Here is a 16,966-nt window from a genome sequence, read left to right on the forward strand (position 1 = left end):
CGTCATCATAAGTCCTGCCTCAGCAAGGGGGAACACTAGCTATTCTGTATCAATTCTCTGGACACTCTGAACTGAAAGGAAAAACAAACAGCATTTCAGCCCAAACAGATCAAACACAGGTGTAGCCGAACAACTGCATTCTACTACAGATCACTGTTCCCAAAACTGAACTTGATACCCGCAGATAACTGATTTCTCAACAACACTAATACTGGTGCCCTCGAGCCTGATACTCAAACTTGCAAACTGATATGTACGTTCCTATAGAGATACACTCTAAAGCACATAGCAGATAAGTGAGAGCCAAAACACCCCTATGTTGGGGTAGGGTTTCCCTGTCCTATTTTGTCAGGAGCTAGGGTTTCACTATGCACACAGCGGTTTCAAACAACCTATGATCGGGTAAGCAACCTACCCTAGCTTGGAATGGTCACTATGGATTTCGATATGCCCTAGGTCGAATGGTCAAAAAAGGTGCCCTGGTAAAACCAGGGTTTGTGTACCCATACTTTCAGAGCCCACAACCGGTCAGCCTTATGGTCATGTCTTGACAAGACAAGCCTCTGGTAAACCGTTCAGGAATGGCAGATGGCAAACACGGTGTCCTAGGCGCACCAATGCACATGCAATGCAAAGAAACACATAAATGAAATCAAAACAGGATATCACGAGTTCGAGTCAAGCTCTCTAAAATCCCCAGCAGAGTCGCCGGAAACTGTAGACGCGCCCACGTGAGGCCCTTGTGCTACAGTTCGGACTCGATTTGTGTCACGGTTCTTAATCTGAACCAAAGAGTCCAAATCTGGCAAATCATTTTGAGAAAACAGATTTTTGAAAGAAGTGCCAAACATGGACTGCTTTGCCAGATACAGAGTCGCCACCTAAATATTTTGTATGGGGGAATTTAGGAAACCCTAACTCGGTGCCAAAGGCCACGTGTCCGTCATCACCAAAGTTGCCTCGGCTCGGGAGCTTGGGTACGATTAGTGAAGGTCAGCTATGAGCACCCCCTCTCGCCCGATCCGAAGATCGGCCTCTACTAACCGTGATATCCGTTTTTGAAAACGTTATGTGTTCTTATTCCGGTTATTAGCCTAGAATTACTATGTCATGCGCACAGCAAACAAGTATAGACCAAATCGCCTAGGTTGGAACGAAACATTGCATATCCGTTTGTTCGGAAAACAGTTTGAAATTTGCTACTCGTAAGTAGGCTAAAAAACACGGATTTCAATGAGTTGTTCCAACTCAAACAATCCAACCTTCACCCACAGGCATTCAAGCAGTAATATCATGTAAACATATAGCCGCATGGCAAGCATACTGTCATGTTAACATTCACACTCATGCGAGATGCTAAAGCATAAATACTTACATCATACTCCGTGCCAAAACAAAGAACTTGTTAGCAATCAATGCATGATCCAAGTCCATGTTTAAAAGCCAAATGCAACACATACGGAATGTCACTAGAGCAAGCTCGGCTAGTCTATGAATGACATGTGAAAATGCACAGGTAGCATGTATTCAAGTTAGATTTGAAATACTAATGCTGTTAGCATGATGCGCCGAGCCCGGTGCATGTAATACTGATGAATGATGCACGCATGCATAGCATAAGGTATGCTAAATTAAACATGACCTATTACTAACCATCAAAGCAGGTAAGTAAAAGGGAGAAAGAAGTGGGGGTTGGAAGACATGCACACACTCACCCACACTTATTACAAATTCGCCCTCGCTCAGAGGGACCGAAAGAATAATACAAATTAACTAACTCGCAAGCTAATTAATTATTACAAATTACCTAATTAATTAACAAATTAACTAAGCTAAGAAAAGCAATAAAAAAGGGGCCTCGGGAAGTGGGTCCAATGCACGCATGCTCGGGTCTTCCTCGGAAGTCCAGTGCCATGCACAAGCCGCCTCTGTTTTACCTGCTCTACTTCTCTGAAGACTGCCAAAGTCTCAGGAGGTGCTCACTGGATGTTGGGGAATGCCACCGGCATGAGGGAATCATCATCGGCTGTGATTTGGTGTCGATCGGCCAAAAATGAATCCATCGGCCACAGATGGATTGCCGGTCGGCACTCTGTGCAGTCGATCGGCAAAAAGTTCCTGCAGAATCTGTTTGACAGCAGCAGAGGACAGAGCTTTGTATGGCAATGCAATTCAAGCAATGTATGCACCAACCATATCCCTTATCATGTTTATGACTCAAAGGGACATGGTCCTTGGTTCTCGGACCATCAATCGCGCATTTCAATGTGTGATGGCCCAAGAGACCAAGTTATGCATGTTGATTTCAAATGCAATGCAAACCAACAAACAAAGGCCCAACTCCCATCACTAAATCAAGGAACAAGGCATGCATGCTAGATGGAGTGCAACCTAGGCATGTGAACCAGCATGCAACATGGGCACACAATGCATTTATGCAAGTATGCAAGCAAACGTGCAAGGTAAGCATGCAAACAAGCAAAGGATGGACTTAAGCTCATTTGGGCAGCCCTTGAGGAAGCCCAAAACAGTGGCCATCAACCAAGGAAATGAGGCCAAATGCACATGCAAGCATACATGACAACATGGACCAACATTTAAGCACATAAAGGCAACTTTTAAGCGCACTTTAAAAGAGGCATAGCATGGACAATTAACATGCAAATGAAGCTCTGAAAATCATGCTATAGGAGGTGCCAAACCAACTAAACAAAGCAAGCAAAACATGCCATAATGGCCCAAGTGCTTAAGACAAGCCAAGGAGGCTTAAACCAAGGTCAAGTCCACCAAACCTCACAAGGCTAAGGGGACTTAAAACAAGTCAAATGCAGACTTAAACAAAGCCAAGGGTGCACTTAGATGGCATCTAAGTGGTCTAAAAGTGCAAGCATACTCCGAGGGCCAAACAAGGGGCATAAGGTAACAACCTTTAAACACATTGAAGGAGGATTAAATGCAAGCGTATAAGCATGTCATAAGGACTGAGATAACATGTTAAGTGGTTCCAAACCATTGAAATGATACAAACAAGGCATGCTACACACTTATATACTTAAGGCCAACAAGCTCAAAATGCAAAGGGGGCATGCAATGCAAGCTATGGTCGACCAAAACAGCCAAGGACAGACCTTAAACATGGCAAAATAAACACGAAAGCTTCACAAAGCTAGGCCTAAAGTATGCTTGAACAAGGGTTAAAACCTAGATGCATGTTAAGGCAACAAAATGGCATTACAAGGCATGTATGCTAAGCAAACATGGTGTACCAAAACCAACATACAACAATGCTATATTAGGACATAATAAGCATAAAAAACAGCCAAGGCATGGTCAACATGAGCCTAAGCTAGGTGCTCCCTCATGAGGCAAAAAGTGTCCTTTTTAAGGACAATAAGGAGAGGGGGTGGCCCTCTTCTTCTTAGGACCTCAAGGCACCATCCTCACCTCTGAAATCCCTCAAGATTTCAGTGGTGAGGAGGCCCAAACACTATGGTCCCGGAGCTCACACAAAATAGCACAAAACAAGGGCCAAACAAGGCTTAAGAGGGATCAAACAACCCCAAAGCTTAAAACATTCTTAACAAACTATTTAGAGCCCTTAAAAACAAAACGTTTACGTATTATATGAAAAGCCAAAAAATAGTTGCAAGATAGGTAAAAGTAGTGTGCAAAAATGGGGGGATAAAAGGAAAAGTGATTACCCTTGTAGACCTTCTTCAACAATGGAGCTCCAGCAGCTTCTTGAGGTTGAAATCAACTTCAAAACTCTAAAAACAACCCTCAAGGGCCTCAGCTCCAAGGAAAGGTGTGGTAGTGTGTGTTTGTGTACAAAACTAAGGCTTAAACACACACAATACAAGAGAAGGAGAGATATAGATATAGGATAGATATAAAACCCTAAACCTAGAACCAGAGCTCCTCTAACAATTTTTTCTAACCCTAATGCCAAGAGAGGAGACCTCTTCTTATAGGCAACTCCCTCTTGTAAGGCTTTCAAAACAAGCCATCCAAGAGGGAAATCCCTCCATACATGTGTATGGAGGGGAACAGAGTGGGTGCCAGCTATCACAGCCGGCACAAAATATCTACTAAAAGTAGATGAACAGTGATCAGCCATCCAAAATTGCCACTTTGACAAAATAAATGGCCGATCGGCAACAAAGAATGCCATTGCCGATGGCATAAAATCACTGGCCGGTGGCCTCGAGCCATGGCCGGTGATGTGTGGGGATGCCTCACAAGGCATTCCCTGCCCCTTCAAGGCAAAACACAAGTGTTTGGTGCAAAACCAGACACAAAACAGTCGAGTCGAGAGGTCCTGAGGCAAGGCGCGTAGCCGAGACCTCCGGGAACTCAAGACGAACACGAACATGGATGATCACCGAGTGTTCGAGCGGTGATGTCCAAGTCTTGAGGACGGTCAAAAATGCGGTGTCTACAATACAGTTATGCAATTCTCAATGTAAATGCAAATGCCAATGCTATACAATGCCCTTTTTAAAGAAAATTTCATTTCATGCTCTTCTCAAAGATTTCTATTTTTCAATAAAAGCTTGTAACCTCAAAACATTTCAAACTTCCAATTTTAATCAACAGGGGTGGTAAATACGACACTAATAATCCCTAGGCTGGTGTCTGCAAGTAGACTCTATAAGTACTGCCAAATTATCATTTTCACCAGTGCTAACCATAAGGCTCGACACCTATCCGCGCGGGTTTCTAGTCTTTCACCATGGACACACAGGCCAACTTATCAAGTCATCTACACCCCCTATCCGGACTTACTACCGTATTTACCCCATAAACACATTTCCATAGCTTTTATTTCGATAAATATGTTCTTTTCTTGAAGTAAATGTTTCCATTCAAATTTCACTATGCATAATAGTTAATTGAATGAGTATGCAAGGTAATGAATTTCCATGCTTCATGGCCTTTCTTCGTTTCCAAAAGACTTTACAACAATAACGAATAAATACATTTCTCATTTCCTCCCTTCAAAGTGATTTCGCAAAATAACCATGTGTCTTCAACACACAACAACAATTTCTCATCTATTCAATCTTTTCAAGGCCACATGTGATGTTTTTCAAGCATTAACCTCCAATATTCATATTTCTCACCATCCATAGTGCACAACAATTTTGCCATATTATAACCATTCATATTCACACACTTTGTAAAAATGCTAAGATGACATCTTGTTACTCATAGATCAAATGGGATGCAATTTTGCTAAACATTTGATAAAAATTATTCTTATTCATTCTCTTGATGCAAGAATAACAGAGGTTCATGTGTAATTTCATGTTTTCTCCAAAACCCCCCAAATTCTAGGGTTCTTCATCCAAGACAAAACTTTCTCCCATCTCCTTAATGAATCCTACCAAAATCATCCATCATGAGTTTTTATAGAAAAAACATCCTCATGGATAAAAAGAAAGTTGAGATTTAGACCCCTCTTTCAAAACTCCCTTTCTCTCTCTCTCTCTCTCTCTCTCTCTCTTCATTTAGTGCAAAATTAAATCAACACGACAACCTCTTGAAAGCTTTAAATCAACATTTATGAAGCAAAACATATATATATGACTCAAGAAATCCCTAACTCAAGCTTGATGAAGGAGATAATGAAACCCTAGCTTTAATGAAGGATCCTTCACTCTTCCAATACCCCAAGAAGAACTCTAGCTTAGATCTCCAAAGCTTTGAGAGGGATGATGATGAATTTGGACCCAATAGATTACAAGAATTAAAGAGTTTTAGGGTTTTGATAAGGGTTTCTAGAGAGAAGGAGGAGGAAAAATGGTCTTTAGAGTGAGAGTGTAAAGCCCTAGAATGAGATATAACTCGGCCAAAATGATAAAAAAAATACAAATTTTCAGACTGAGGCCAATTGCACGTGCAGCACCCATCCCCGCACGTGCGGAGCGTCCCTCCCGTACATACGGGGCTCCTCTCTCGCACCTCACTCCGCTCGTGCATATATAACAGTATGCAGGCCAAACAATCCCCTGAATTTCGCACATGCGGCCTCACCCTCCCGCACGTGCGGCCCTAGGCCCTCGCACGTGGGGCCTACCAACCAGTCCAGAAAATTTTCTAGTTTGACTCCAGGCCACTCCGGACCTGAGCCCACGCTCTCCGGAACTAGTGAAAATTGACACTAAACAAAACAAGAACAGGGACTCTATTTAGAGAACTATTTCCGGTCATTTCAATTCCAACGAAGATCAAAAGAGAAGAAAGCGAAAAACAAAGAAAGAAAAAGGGAAAAAGAACCCAATCATCACAGTCCTGTCTTTGAGGTCGGTATTTCTCCGCACTTTAGTATATTTTTAACTTGGTTATTTTTCCTTTTAAAGAAATCTTGACATTTGGAGATTTTTGGAACAAGTTAGGGTTTTAGTTTAAAATCAAAATAGAGGTTTTCAAAATGGGTTCTTGAATATGAATATGGATTTGTAAATGTGGTTGAGTTATGATAAAATGGTGGATTTTACCCTTGGAATTTATTTATAAAGAAAAAGGGATTTTGCGCTAATCGATTTTGTAAAGAGAAATGGAATTGATGTTGGTTTTATGAAATTGGAAAGATGGTGATGATGGTTGTAGAGTTGGATATGTTTTATCGCTTCCATCTTGAGATTTGGAAAGTATATCTTTATTCGAAACTATTTATTTGTTTAGAGATATTTGTTTTGGGCTATCGGTGGTCGATAACTATGATTGTTGTAGAAATTGCATAAGAGAAATAAACAAATTAAGAACGGATTAAATCGCTTGTAGCCCAATATGTTATGAAATGTATAGGGTCAAGCACAAGGGCAAATCCATCGGCAGAACACTGTGAGTAATATCTTAGTAAAGATATTTTCAAGTATGCTACTTTTCAAATGCTTAATTCTATATAAGTTTCATGGATTTGTTAATTTGAATTGTGAATGAGTATTCGTTATGCCAATGATTGAATAAGGTCGTCGGAATACGATTATGACTATAATCTCAAGTATGAAATGCGCATAAACATGAATGAATTGGGCGCGAGGCCGTCTGACATGAATGAATTGGGCGCGAGGCCCTTTGACATGAATGAATTGGGCTCGAGGCCGTCAGACATGAATGAATTGGGCTTGAGGCCATTTGATATGATAGGCCAGAGGTATTTTGATATGTTTGGGCCTAAGGCTATTTCATGTATTGGATAGAAATATAAATGGGCGTAAGGCCGCTTGATATATTTGTTAAGAATTTCATTCATGTAACTTCTTTACTTTGATATTATTCACTGGGCTTTCGCTCACTCTCATTTATATGTATGTAGGTGAGCAAAGAGATGTCCAAACCCAACCTCAGTGAACGGTGTGAGAGGAAGTTGAGTTTTATGGAGTCAGCCTGAACGTCTCACACATGAGACTTTGTTTCTTGTACTTGTCCTTCCGTTTTGCACCTTACTACCTTGGTGGTTCCATTGAATCACTTATGCATATAAACTTTTGGTTTGGCTAATTATAAGTTTGAATGATCCTGTATGTACAAGATTCTAAGTTTTTTTTTCAGTGTGAGTTATTAATGAATATATGTGAGATGTTTTGATATGACATGTCAACACAACTCTTTGGACAAAATTTCTAAGTCTGCTTCCTTTTTGGCCTCATTATTATTATAAAATATGTTTGATTTTGTTTGAAGTCGTAGGTAATCTCATATTTATTGGCCAGTTATGACCTTAACTTACAGGGGCGGGTTTGGGTCATGGCAGGACAAGTTCAGTTATGAAAGAATAATAATTTGATCAGTATTTATTCAATTTCAGTTGATATAATACTATTAGCAAATGTAATGCTAGAGTAAGTTCAAAGAATAAAGGGGGGTCAAGGCCAACAAAGACCGTAGAAAGCAAATAGAAACTGCAATGAAAGTTTACGCTAATCAAGTGACAAGAAAAACACCTACTTCATACATATTACATAGACAAGTGCAAAGAAATTTCATCACTTGACCAATAGATAAAGAAAGTGACAAAGATATTTGTGTTGTAAATGATATAATATTCCTCAAAAAGAAGAAAATAAAAATATAAAAAAAGAAAAGAAAAAGAAGAAGACTATTACATAGAAATATCTTTCTAGCCAAGTGAGACTAAGGCCTCGTTTGGGAATAGGCTAATTTAGCAACTTTTTGGCTATTTGGCTAAAATATGAGCTAAAAAAAACTTGTATGTTTGGGATGACTTTTTGACTTTTTACGAAAAGCTGTGCAAAAAGTAGAGAGAAAAGAGAATCTTTGACTTTTTGGTATGGGTTGTTGGCTTTTTGGCTAATTTAGTAACTTTTTGGCTTTTTGGCTAAAAATGAGCGTTCCCAAATGTAACGCCCTCAAAATAATACATAAAACCCATCACTTTAGACATGCATTGATATAAAAGAAACCAACCATTTCTATTCATCAGAGTAGTTCTTACAACAGTATTACATGTTAACAACAAAAGGAAATGCCCTATGGGCTTACAGCTTTCCAAGTCAACACCTAGTTACACAGAAGAAGAGTACTAACTCTATACAAAATAAGCCCTTGGCTTGATATACATGTAATATAAACAAAATAAACAAAAAGAGTCTTCAACTCTCATCATCATCCAAGCTATGTCCTTGGAGGTGGCATACTACCTGTACTTGAAAATAATGTCCCATATAGGGTGAGCCAACGCCCAGTAGAAATATGTTAAACACAGTATGAGCAATAACTAAGACATTACCAATTGATAAATGTTCAATTTTCATAAATCAATTCATAACCCATTTCCATTTCATGACCACTGTGTTCGTGTTTCATTTCATTTTCTATTTCTTATCAATTTCACAATTTGCATCAACGGTTCAGAACTTGGCCAACCACTTATATGAGACAGTGACTCATATTAAACATTTCCCATTTTACAATAGATAAACATACTAGTTGTATCAATATCTCAACAGATAAGCATACAAACTGTATCCACATTTCAACAGATATGCATATTAGCTATATCAACACTTCCAAAGATAAGCATATGAGCTGTATCAACACTTCCATAGATAAGCATATAAGCTATATCAACACGTTAACTGACAAGCATATGAGCTGTATCAGTGGAGTCCATTCCCTATCTCCTCCCAAACAACATCCGGTTTGGAGGTCTATCCCCTATCTTCCCCTAAACCGTGGAGTACATCCCCTATCTCCTCCCACACACACAATGTATATACACATTGGTCATATACACAATCAATCAATACATAACGTTAATGTATTCTATCAACCGTCATACTCTATGACATATCCAATTGATTAGTTTTAGTTTGCCTAATCATCATGCATTGTCTACAACAATCAAAACTACCCTTCACCAGTAGCCTAAGCAATTATTTCTAAACAGATAGTAAAAGCTCCAACAGATAAAATATCAATGTTTTCAAAAGTGAGCGATTATTAAATCCAACTCCACTATTCTACTATATAATGAACCAATTTCATTATTTCCAACTCAATTCCATATAGCCACAATTTTCCCAAACTAATTATACCAATTAATTTATACAACCAATTAGGGTTTTCTACCCCATTTCCCAATGTTGACCCAATGGTCTATATATCAACAAGTAACAACAATTTCGTTATTTTGAAACCCAAAATACACATTTTAGAATCAAAATAACAAAACCCCCTTTCAACATTTTCAAACCCTAACTTTCCAAAATCAACCATTTAACAAAATGCCCAAAAATCTAGGTTAAAACCCATAGTAGTGAGTAGGAATCCCTACCTCAAATTCGGAGCCCAAGAGAAGAGGATGAAGAAAACCAAAATGCTCCAAACTCCAAGATCCACGGATCAAAACGAAGCCCTCGACGATCAACACAACTTTTATAAAGGCCAAAGGGGAGGGAAACACTCTAACTAGATCAAACTCTAGAGAAAAGGGAGTTTCTAGAGAGAGAGGCTCCCAAAAACGTTTTAGGAAAAGTAAGAGAGAGAGAGAGAGAGAGTGTAGAAAATGAATAAAAAATGCCCAGCTGCCCTCTGTTATACGACATTCCCACTCGAGCGGAAAACACAACGCTCGAGCGTCAAGAACAAAAAACTAGGTCCGCTCGAGCGCCAAGACACAAGGATAAAGTACATCCGCTCGAGCACGAAAAGTAGTCTGCTCGAGCGTAGATTTCCCCCTCCCAGAACTTACACAAAAAATGTACTACCCGCTCGAGCTCTAGAGTACCCGCTCGAGCGCGATCGCTCAAGCGTAAAGAAACCCGCTCAAGCGTGAAAAACATGCTTGCAGAAGTTTTGCAGAGCACCAAAATACTGGGAGTGTGCAATCTCCGCTCGAGCGCAAGTAGACCCGCTCGAACGGACCTCCTAAAAACTGGGCAACGAGGATTTGAAACCAAAGCTTAACCAACCTGTAACAACTCTACCCAATACATCCTAAAACTCAATCAAGCGGAATTAAAGGATGACAACAAGGTATACAACCACCAACATCACGGAACCAAAGTCTGGAAAACAATAAATGCAGAAAGGTAAAATCGGAATCGCTATAACCTTTCCCCCTTAAAGAATTTCGTCCCCGAAATTAAATACAAGTTTTTCAAAAACAAGATTTTCTCAATTCCCAACAGTATTACAAGCAAAATTCAACAACTCGACCAATTACCGGTCATTTCATCTCTATTCAAGAGGCAATTCCCCACATATCTCAATACGTATTAACAACATGCTTTCCTCAAAATTCAACAATTTCTATATACATGTTTCACAATTCTATATCATATTTCACATTGATGATATATCTCAATTTCTACAATACATTCAACATATATAATGTTATAACAAACTTCCATTTCAAGGAAAGTTCTACAATACTTCCATAAACCAAAACATCCACAATGTTTTACAACTTAAGACATATATAATGCTCTTAAAGTTCAACGATATTACAAAATTACCAATGCATGGTTACACATCAACAAACAAGTTCGGATATTTCTCGCAGATTTCCAACTCACGTTCCCAAGTGGCTTCTTCCGCTCCATGATGTTTCCACAAAACCTTTACCAAAGGAATGGTCTTGCCACGCAGGACTTGATCCCGCCTATCCAAGACCCGAACCAGTCTCTCTTCATACGAGACATCCTCATCTACCTCTAAGTCGGTCCAATCTAACACATGGGACGGATCCGGCTCATACTTCCGAAGCATACTCACATGAAACACGTCATGCACTCCCGACAACTACGGTGGCAAAGCTAAACGATAAGCAACCTCCCCAATCCTCTCAAGGATCTCAAAGGGACCGATAAACCGAGGGGATAACTTCTCACTCTTCCCGAACCTCATCAAACCTCGCCTAGGTGATATTTTCAAGAAGACATGATCACCTACCTCAAACGCCAAAGGCCTCCTCCTACGGTCGGCATAACTCTTTTGGCGACTCTAGGCTGTAACAAGCCTTCTACGGATAAGCTCAACTTTCTCCGTCATCTCCCTAACCAACTCCAGACCCAACAAAGGTGCATCACCTACCTCGGCCCAACACACTGGAGACCTACACGGTCAGCCATACAAGGCCTCAAACGGTGCCATACCGATGCTAGACTGAAAACTGTTGTTATAGGCAAACTCCACCAAGGGCAAGTGCCTCTCCCACGTCCCACTAAAGTCAAGGACACAACCTCAAAGCATATCCTCAAGGATTTGAATAGTATGCTCGGACTGCCCGTCAGTCTGAGGATGATAAGCCGTACTAAAGGTCAACTTAGTGCCCAAGGCACTCTGCAAACTCTGCCACAACCTAGCAGTAAAACGAGGATCTCTATCTGAGACGATCGTCACTGGGACCCCATGCAACCTCACTATGTCCCGAATATATAAGTCGGCAAGATGATCTACCGAATCTCTCACGCGCATAGGGATAAAGTGCACCGACTTAGTCAACCGGTCTACAACCACCCAAATGGCATCACTACCCCGTTGAGTCCTCGGAAGACCTACAACGAAGTCCATAGTGATATGATCCCACTTTCACTCGGCAATAGGCAAGGGTTGCAACAAACTCGTTGGCCTCTGATGCTCGGCCTTCACTTACTGACAAGTAAGGCACTTTGATACGAAAACAGCCACATCTCTCTTCATACCCCACCACCAAAATTGGCGACCCAAATCCCGATACATCTTACTACCTCCCGGATGCACCGCAAGGCGTGAATGATAGAACTCTCGGAGTACTTCCTCTCGACAAGACTCCGGCACAAACAAACGGTCTCGGTATCTCACACTCTAGTCGGGATACACCGTCAAACCCTTCTCAACCTTTCCACTGGAGATCTTCTCTCAGAGGGATTCTACCTCAAGGTCACCTCTCTGTGCCTCTAACACTCGAGTCACAAGTGTAGGCTGCGCAACAACAGAAGACAAGGCCGCAGCCTCAACAGATTCGCCTAGAAGCAAATCAAACTCGCCAAGTGCACCCAACATCTCCCATTCCCGGATGCCTATACAAACTACATCACTAATGGATTTCCTACTAAGGGCATCGGCCATAACATTGGCCTTTCCCGGGTGATAGTATAACTCAAAATCATAGTCCTCAATGAACTCCATCCACCTTCTCTGCCTCAAATTCAAGTCTCTCTGTGTAAACAGATACTTAAAACTCTTATGGTCCGAGAACACCTCGAACCTCTCACCATAAAGGTAGTGCCTCCAAATCTTCAAGGCGAAGATCACTACTGCTAACTCTCGGTCGTGTCTAGGGTAATTCTTCTCATGTATTTTCAATTGACGTGAGCCATAAGCTACCACTTTCCCCTCTTGCATCAACACACAACCCAAACCCTCTCGTGAGGCATCACAATAAACCGCATAACCCAACCCTCTCTCCGGAATAATCAAAACCGGAGCGGTGGTCAATCTAACCTTCAACTCTTGGAATGATTTTTCACAAGTCTCACTCCACACAAACTTGACCCCTTTCCGCGTCAACCTAGTCAACGGCGAAGCTAGTCTGGAGAAATCTTTCACAAACCGATGGTAATACCCAGCTAATCCCAAAAAACTGCGGATCTCAAACACACTCTTAGGCTGTGCTCAATCTTGCACTGCCTCGACCTTGGATGTATCAACAGACACCCCTTCCCCGGATGCCATATGGCCTAAGAATTTGACCCGGACGGGTAAGGGCAATAATCTCCCTCACCTCCCAAGAAGAAGCATTAGGCCAATTCCAACAGCTAGCCCCCACAACAGAGGCCACCTTAGCCTTAGCATTTAATGTAGTGTCATACATCAAACTATTGCCATACTTAGACCAGAGGGATCCAAGAGGGTGCCAATTATCATACCATAAGGAAATGCCTTTCCCATTACCAATCTTATACTTAATCAAGGGGAACATATCCTCACTCAAAGATAAGATTTTCCTCTACACCCAAGAGGGGTTACTAGGGACAGCAACAGCCCAGAAACTATGGCCTTTCAACAAGTAAGAGTTCACCCATTGACACCACATAGATTGCTCCCCACTTGCCACTATAAACCAAATATGCTTGGATATAGCAGCTCTATTCCAAATATCTAAGGACTTAAAACCTAACCCCCCTTCATTTTTTGGGGCACAGATTCTATCCCAAGGAACCTTACCAGCAGATTTTTTAAGCTCAAGGCCAGGCCAAAGAAAAGACCTACACAAGGCTTCAATCTTCTTAATGACTTTTTTAGGAAGGATAAAAAGGGAAGCCCAGTAGACTTGCATAGAGAACAGGATAGTACTAATCAGTTGGGCCCTCCCAGCATAGGACAGAGTTTTGTTAGTCCAAGATTTAATCCTATTAGTAATCCTATCAACAAGACTTTTACAATCACTAGCTTTAAGTCTAGTAGTAATGAGAGGAACACCAAGATACCTCACAGGTAAACTACCTTCCTGAAATTGAGTGATCCTCAAGATGTCAACTTTAAGAGAGGAGGTACAACCAGAGAAGAAAACATTACTCTTATTTGGGTTCGAAGATAACCCAGAGAGGGATTGGAATTCCATAAGGCCATTTTTAATAAGTTGGACTGAAGGGACATGCCCTTTACAAAAGACCATAAGGTCATCAATAAAACAAAGGTTCACAATTTTGTTCCTCCCACATCTCCAGTGGAATTTGAAATGGGGGTTTTTGGATTACTCATTAAGGATCCTAGCAAGAATCTCCATAATAATGACAACAGGTAAGGAGACATGGGGTCTCCCTATCTAAGCCCCCGAGCCCCCTGAAAGTACCCATGGCTACTCCCGTTAATGCAGACAGAGAAACTAGCAAATGTAACACAAGCTTTGATCCAATGAATCAACCTAATAGGAAAGGACATAGCCTTAAGCACATCAAAGAGAAAATCCCACCGAACATTATCATAAGCCTTAATTAAATCCACTTTCATGGCACATTTAGGAGAGGGGGAGAGCTTATGGTACCCCATCATAAGCTCCTGGGAAAGCAAAATATTGTTAGCAATTCTCCTCCCATGGACAAACGCAGACTGAACCGGATCAATGACATTCGACAACACACCCTTAATCCTATTAGCAATCATTTTCGCAATGCACTTATAGATGGTATTACAATAGGATATGGGTCTATAGTCCCCAACCTTAGAGGGGTTGGGAACTTTAGGAACCAAAGCTATAGTAGTACTGCTAATCTCCTTAAGCATTTCACCAGAATCAAAAAAGGACTTGATAGCCGTAGTAACCTCAGGACTGACAACCTCCCATAGCCTTAAGCACATCATATTGGTCTTTGATATTTCAATTATGATATATTTGACTTTAAATTTTGAATCTAGTTTTAAATAAGGACAATTGAAGATGTTGTTTCCTTTGCAATTGGAAAATGCTCCATTTCAAGGGCAACGTTGTTAGTTTAATAAAATATAAACTAATTTGATAAAAATAAATATCAAAAAGATATTTTTGAATTTTTAAAAATTATTAATACCCACCAAAAATAAAAATTACGAAAAAATGATAAATCTTGTACATTTTTTTTAAAAATACTTTTGCCTAAGTAATTTTTAGTATGTGTTTGGATGGTGATCATGTAATGCGTTATTGTTTTCGTTGATGTTTTTAGATGGTTATCATGTAATGAATGATTGTTTTCGTTGTTAACAAATTTTTTTAGATGGTTATCATGTAATGAATGGTTATTAGACTTTTAATGTGTAATCGATATGTTTAATATATGAAATCTTTTAGTTTTGATTTTTTTGATTTAATGGATTGGCTTAAAAATAACATCAAAATTGTCGCCATATTTGACTTGAGTTTTTGAGACTATTTTTATTTGTATTTTTTTGAAAAAATAGAACTAATTTAATGAAAATAAATATAAAAAATTAAATTAAAAAAATTATTTCTACCCTCCCAAAAGATAAAATTATGTAAAAATAATAAGTGTTCTTATTTTTTTCACCAATTTAATTTTTAATTTTTTAAAAAATAAAAATTTGAAAATAGATTTTGAAAATCAAACCAAACAAAACTTTATAACCAACGAAATGCCAACACTATTCATTAAAAAAATGCCATTACATTTCAAACAATATACAAATTAACCAACACAAAATAAGTTGCATAATGACTTTTCCCTTAAAATAGACCATTTTCTCGTTGCAAAGGAAATGACGTCTTCAATTGTCTTTATTTATTCAAAATTCAGGATTAAATATATCACAATTGAAAGGTCAGAAACTAAAGTGATACAAGACCCAAACTATATGGATTGTTAGTGTAATTAGCCCTAATATATATATATATATATATATCATTTTGAGTTTTTTGTTTTTTGTTTTATGTTTTTTATTTTTGCATTTTATTATTTTTACTGAATTTTTTAAATATTCTTTAAAGGTATTTAAAAATAAAGTATTTGTGAATTTTTTAAAAAAAATTAAATAAATACAACCAAATATAAAAATGTATTAAATTTTTATATCTTTTTACATTTAAAAAAAATTCACAAATCTTTTAATTTTTAGATACATATAAAAATTATTATAAATATTTTAGGGTTAATTACTTCAATTTTCGATCTCTCCATGGCGATGCAGAAGCTTAGGGATTTGAGTTAGTTGATTGGCATTGCCTTACTCAATGTTGTCGTTGCTGCATTCTATGGCACGCGCACACGTCTTTAACGAGGTCATCATCATGCATCAAACCCCAAATTTCTTTGCCACTGAGCACACACTACAAGAATTTACACATTTGGCGACTACTTTTGCCGACCAAAAAATTTTTGGTCGCAAAAAAATGACATTTGCCGACTAAAATATAAATTAGTCGCGAATGATCAATATTTTTGGCGACCAAAATGAGTTAGTCGCAGAAGGTCACATTTTGGCGACCAAAAATGAGTTAGTCGCAGAAATTGGTATGCTTTTGGCGACCAACTTCAAATTTGGTTGCGGAAGGTTACGTTTTGGCGACCAAAAAAATTTAGTCGCCAAATTTGTACTTTTAGCGACCAATATTTTAGTTGCCATTGATTGAGATTTAGCGACTAAAAAAATTTGTTGCTGAAGGTAGCTTTTTTGCGACTAATATGGTGTTTTGGTCGCCAAAAGTGTTTGGGGGGGAAATTTCAAACAGGGAGGGGGGAAATGAAATTTTTTGGCGACAAAAAAAATTTGGTCGCCAAAGTAAAAACGACGTCGTTTTGTACCTGGAAAAAAAAATTAAAAGAAGGCCCTGATCTCCTCTGTCTCCTACTCTCCCTCTCTCTGTGTTCTCTCTCTCAATCGGCTTGCAACTGCTCAAGAATTGCAGCCAATTCCAGTCCAGATTCCAACATTTCTTCCTCAATCTTCTCTCTCGTCTACTGATCCTTGGCCCTGGCTAGACGAGTACACCACACAATCTTCAATCGGTTCTGCAACAAAC

The sequence above is a fragment of the Camellia sinensis genome, chromosome 15, assembly GCF_055761805.1.
Source record: "Camellia sinensis isolate YWXY chromosome 15, ASM5576180v1, whole genome shotgun sequence".
Taxonomy (NCBI): domain Eukaryota; kingdom Viridiplantae; phylum Streptophyta; class Magnoliopsida; order Ericales; family Theaceae; genus Camellia; species Camellia sinensis.